Genomic DNA, 6,205 nt, shown 5'->3' on the forward strand with positions numbered 1-6,205 from the left:
CCTGACAACCGAGCCTTCCATTCCGTGAGATCAGAGTCTTCGTGGTATAAGCTAGAATTGATGGCGGCATTCATGAGAATCCAGAAAGTCTAAGCCTTGTCTGTGGTATTCTGAGTAGGATTCAGGGATTGAATGGCTGTGACGAGCTTCAAACTTGCGATTATTGGGCGTGATGACAAACGCAAAAGAATAAATGGATTCTATTCCAACTTGATTGAGAACCGACAGATGATTAGTCATGCTGTGACAGAGCGCGTTGAACATTTTCACTGAGAGGATGGGAGGTAGCCATTGACAACGGTGAAACCCTATATACAGCTTGCCATGGAAGGAGCCTTGTGTGCATGAAGAAGAAGACAGTAGGAAAGCAGAGATTCAGAAGATAGAGCATCTCCAAAACCTCAACCTGTTCTCTATTACTGCAAAACAAGTATTTATTTCATGTTCTTTTACTTTTCACAATTAAACCTGAGAATTATTGATATCCTGACTAAGAGTTACAAGATAACCATAGCTTGCTTCAAGCCAACAATCTCCGTGGGATCGACCCTTACTCACGTAAGGTATTACTTGGACGACCCAGTGCACTTGATGGTTAGTTGTGCGGAATTGCAAAAGTGTGATTGCAATTTCGTGCACCAAAGGCCTTTGATATAATCAATATGGCCGAACCTAGAGAGGAAGGAGAGGACGTGAATCCTAATGAGGAAGACCTCATGGGACGTCTCTCAAGCAAGAAGGAGTTCCCTATTGAGGACCTAAGGGAATCTGAGGCTCATATAGAGACCATAGAGATCCCATTAAACTTCCTTTTGCCATTCATGAGCTCTGAAGACTATTCTTCCTCTGAAGAGGATGAAGATGTAACTGGAGAGCAAGTTACTCAATATTTAGGAGCTATCATGAAGCTAAATGCCAAGTTATTTGGTAATGAGACTTGGGAAGGTGAACCTCCCTTGCTCATTAGTGAACTAGATACATGGGTTCAGCAAACTTTACCTCAAAAGAGACAAGATTCTGACAAATTCGTAATACCCTGCACCATAGGCACCATGATCTTTGAAAAAGCTTTGTGTGACCTGGGGTCAGGCATAAATCTTATGCCACTCTCTGTAATGGAGAAGTTGGGAATCATTGAGGTACAGCCTGCCATATTTTCATTGCAAATGGCAGACAAGTCAGTAATACAAGCTTATAGATTGGTAGAGGACGTGTTGGTAAAGGTTGAAGGCCTTTACATCCCTGCTGATTTCATAATCTTAGACACTAAGAAGGAGGAGGATGAATGCATCATCCTTGGAAGACCTTTCCTAGCCATAGCAGGAGCTGTGATAGATGTTAACAAAGGAGAATTAGTCCTTCAATTGAATGGGGACAACCTTATGTTTAAGGCTCAAGGATCTTCTTCTATAACAATGGAGAGGAAGCATGAAAAGCTTCTCTCAGTACAGAGTCAAACAAAGCCCCCACAATCAAACTCTAAGTTTGGCGTTGAGAGGCCTCAGCCAAACTCTAAGTTTGGTGTTGAATCCCCACATCCAAACTCTAGGTTTGGTGTTGGGAGTCTACAACATTGACCTGATTACCTGTGTGGCTCTATGAGAGCCCACTGTCAAGCTATTGACATTAAAGAAGCGCTTATTGGGAGGCAACCCAATTTTTATTTATCTAATTTTATTGTTCTTTTATTGTTCTTTATTGTTTTATTTGGTTCATGATCATGTGGAGTCACAAAAAAAATACTAAAATTAAAAACATAATCAAAAATAGTAGAAGAAAAATCACACCCTAGAGGAAGGACTTATTGGCGTTCAAACGCCAGTAAGGAGCATCTGGCTGGCGTTCAACGCCAGAATAGAGCATGGATCTGGCATTGAACACCAGAAACAAGCAGCATCCTAGCGTTTGAACGCCAGGAAAATACCCTGAGGAGAGCTGGTGCTGAACGCCAGAAACAAGCATGGAACTGGCGTTCAATGCCAGAAACATGCTGCAGTTGGGCGTTAAACGCCCAACATAAGCATCACTTTGGTGTTTAAACGCCAGAATTGTATGCAAAGGCGTTTTACATGCCTAATTGGTGTAGGGATGTAAATCCTTAACACCTCAGGATCTGTGGACCCTATAGGATCCCCACCTACCTCAACTCACCCTCTCTCTTCTTCTTCACATTCATCCTCTCTTCCCCAAAAACACTCTTCCCCAAAAGCCCTTCACCAATTACCTCAATCTTTCTTTCCAATTACCCCCCTTCACCACTCACATCATCCCACTCTTCCCCATAAACCCCACCTACCTTCAAAATTCAAAATCACTTTCCCACCGAACCCACCCAATATGGCCGAACCTTAACCCCTCTCCCTCAACTATAAATATCCCTCCATTCTTCTTCATTTTCACACAACACAACCTTCTCTTCTCCACCTTAGCCGAAACACAACCTTCTCTCTTTCTCCTCCATATCTTCTTCTTCTTCATCTATTCTTTCTTCTCTTGCTCGAGGGCGAGCAATATTTTAAGTTTGGTGTGGTAAAAGCATAGTTTTTTGTTTTTCCATAACCATTAATGGCACCTAAGGCTGGAGAAACCTCTAGAAAAGGGAACGAGTCATGGGAGATGGAGAGATTCATCTCCAAAGCCCATCAAGACCACTTCTATGATGTTGTGGCTAAGAAGAAGGTGATCCCTGAGGTCCCTTTCAAGCCCAAGAAATCCCAGAGATGCCTCAAGGGATGCACTTTCCTCCCAACAACTATTGGGAACAACTCAACACTTTTCTAGAAGACTTGAGTTATAATATGGATCAATTAAGGGTGGAACATCAAGAGCACTCCATCATTCTCCATAAAATTAGAGAAGATCAAAGAGCTATGAGGGAGGAGCAACAAAGACAAGGAAGAGACATAGAAGAACTCAAGGACATCATTGGTTCTTCAAAAAGAAAGCGCCACCATCACTACTTGTTCTTATTTTTTCTATTTTTCGGTTTTTATGTTGTATATGTGTTTATGTTTTGTGTCTCTACCTCATGATCATTAGTATCGAGTAACTAGTCTTAAAGCTATGAATAATTCCATAAATCCTTCACCTCTCTTAAATGAAAAATGTTTCTAATTCAAAAGAACAAGAAGTACATGAATTTCGAAATTATCCTTGAATTTAGTTTAATTATATTGATGTGGTGACAATACTTTTTGTTTTCTGAATGAATGCTTGAACAGTGCATAATTTTGATCTTGTTGTTTATGAATGTTAAAATTGTTGGCTTTTGAAAGAATGATAAACAAAGAGAATGTTATTGACAATCTGAAAAATCATGAAAATTGATTCTTGAAGCAAGAAAAAGCAGTGAAAAAGCAAAAGCTTGCGAAAAAAAAATGTGGCGAAAAAAAATTAGAAAGAAAAGAAAAAGCAAGCAGAAAAAGCAAATAGCCCTAAAAACCAAAAGTCAAGGGTAAAAAGGATCCAAGGCTTTGAGCATCAATGGATAGGAGGGCCCAAGAAAATAAAATCTAGGCCTAAGCGGCTAAATCAAGTTGTCCCTAACCATGTGCTTGTGGCATGCAGGTCCAAGTGAAAAGCTTGAGACTGAGTGGTTAAAGTCATGATCCAAAGTAAAAAGAGTGTGCTTAAGAACTCTGGACACCTCTAACTGGGGACTTTAGCAAAGCTGAGTCACAATCTGAAAAGGTTCACCTAGCTATGTGTATGTGGCATTTATGTATCTGGTGGTAATACTGGAAAACAAAGTGCTTAGGACCACGGCCAAGACTCAAAAAAGTAGCTGTGTTCAAGAATCAACGTACTTAACTAGGAGAATCAATAACACTATCTGAAATTCTAAGTTCCTATAGATACCAATCATTCTAAACTTCAAAGGAAAAAGTGAGATGCCAAAACTGTTCAGAAGCAAAAAGCTACCAGTCCCGCTCATCTAATTAGAATTAATATTCATTGATATTTTGGGATTTATAGTATATTCTCTTCTTTTTATCCTAAATGATTTTCAGTTTCTTGGGGACAAGCAACAATTTAAGTTTGGTGTTGTGATGAGCGGATAATTTATACGCTTTTTGGCATTGTTTTTAGATTTTTTTTGTATAATCTAGCTATTTTTAGGGATTTTTTCATTAGTTTTTATGCTAAATTCACATTTCTGGACATTAATATGATTTTGTGTGTTTTCTGTGATTTTAGGTATTTTCTGGCTGAAATTGAGGGACCTGAGCAAAACTCTGTTAAAAGGCTGACAAAGGACTGCTGATGCTGTTGGATTCTGACCTCCCTGCACTCGAAATGGATTTTCTGGAGCTACAGAACTCCAAATGGCACGTTTTTAACGGCTTTGGAAAGTAGACATCCAGAGCTTTCCAGCAATATATAATAGTCTATACTTTATTCGATATTAGACGATGTAAACTGGTGCTCAACGCCAGTTCCATGTTGCATTCTGGAGTCAAACGCCAGAAACACGTCACGAACCAGAGTTGAACGCCAAAAACACGTTACAACTTGGCGTTCAACTCCAATAGAAGCCTCAGCTCATGTAAAGCTCAAGCTCAGCCCAAGCATACACCAAGTGGGCCCCAGAAGTGGATTTCTGCATCAATTACTTATTTTTGTAAACCCTAGTAGCTAGTCTAGTATAAATAGGACCTCTTACTATTATATTTTTATATATGGGATTGTATTTTTGATCCTGTGATCACGTTTTGGGGGCTGGCCATTTGGCCATGCCTAAACCTTCATTACTTATGTATTTTCAATGGTGGAGTTTCTACACACCATAGATTAAGGGTGTGGAGCTCTGTTGTACCTCAAGTTTTAATGCAATTACTACTATCTTTTATTCAAATTCAATCTTATTTATGTTCTAAGATACTACTCGTACTTCAACCTGATGGATGTGATGATCCGTGACACTCATCATCATCCATCCCTATGAACGCGTGCCTGACAACCACTTCCGTTCTACAAGCGAAAGCTAGAGTGTGTATCTCTTGGATTCCTGATGCACGACGCATGGTTGCCCTCGCCTAACAACCGAGCCTTCCATTCCGTGAGATCAGAGTCTTCGTGGTATAAGCTAGAATTGATGGCGGCATTCATGAGAATCTGAAAAGTCTAAACCTTGTCTGTGGTATTCCGAGTAGGATTCCGGGATTGAATGACTGTGACGAGCTTCAAACTCGTGATTGTTGGGCGTGAAACGCAAAAGAATCAAGGGATTTTATTCCGACATGATCGAGAACCGACAGATGATTAGCTATGCCGTGACAGAGCATTTGGACCTTTTTCACTGAGAGGATGGGATGTAGCCATTGACAATGGTGATGCCATACATACAGCTTGCCATGGAAAGGAGTAAGAAGGATTGGATGAAGATAGTAGGAAAGCAGAAATTCAGAAGGAGCACAGCATCTTCATACGCCTATCTGAAATTACCATCAATGATTTACATAAGTATTTCTATCTTTATTTTCAGTTTATTTATTATTAATATTCGAAAACTCTCTCACCATTTATTATCTGCCTGACTGAGATCTACAAGATGACCATAGCTTGCTTCATACCAACAATCTCTGTGGGATCGACCCTTACTCACGTAAGGTTTATTACTTGGACGACTGGTAGCGCGAAATTGTGATCACTACAACTTCGCACAACTAACCAGCAAGTGTACTGGGTCGTCCAAGTAATAAACCTTACGCGAGTAAGGGTCGATCCCACAGAGATTGTTGGTATGAAGCAAGCTATGGTCACCATGTAAATCTTAGCCAGGCAAACTCAAATGGGTATGGTGATAAACGAATAAAACATAAAGATAAGGATAAAGATACTTATGTAATTCATTGGTAGGAATTTCAGATAAGCGTATGAAGATGCTTGTCCCTTCCGTCTCTCTGCTTTCCTACTGTCTTCATCCAATCCTTCCTACTCCTTTCCATGGCAAGCTTAAGCAAGGGTTTCACCGTTGTCAGTGGCAACCTCCCATCCTCTCAGTGGAAATGTTCAACGCACCCTGTCACGGCATGGCTATCCATCTGTCGGTTCTCGATCAGGCCGGAATAGAATCCAGTGATTCTTTTGCGTCTGTCACTAACGCCCCGTCCTTAGGAGTTTGAAGCACGTCACAGTCATTCAATCATTGAATCCTACTCAGAATACCACAGACAAGGTTAGACCTTCCGGATTCTCTTGAATG

The sequence above is a fragment of the Arachis duranensis genome, chromosome 9 (assembly GCF_000817695.3).
Source record: "Arachis duranensis cultivar V14167 chromosome 9, aradu.V14167.gnm2.J7QH, whole genome shotgun sequence".
In the NCBI taxonomy this organism is placed as follows: Eukaryota; Viridiplantae; Streptophyta; class Magnoliopsida; order Fabales; family Fabaceae; genus Arachis; species Arachis duranensis.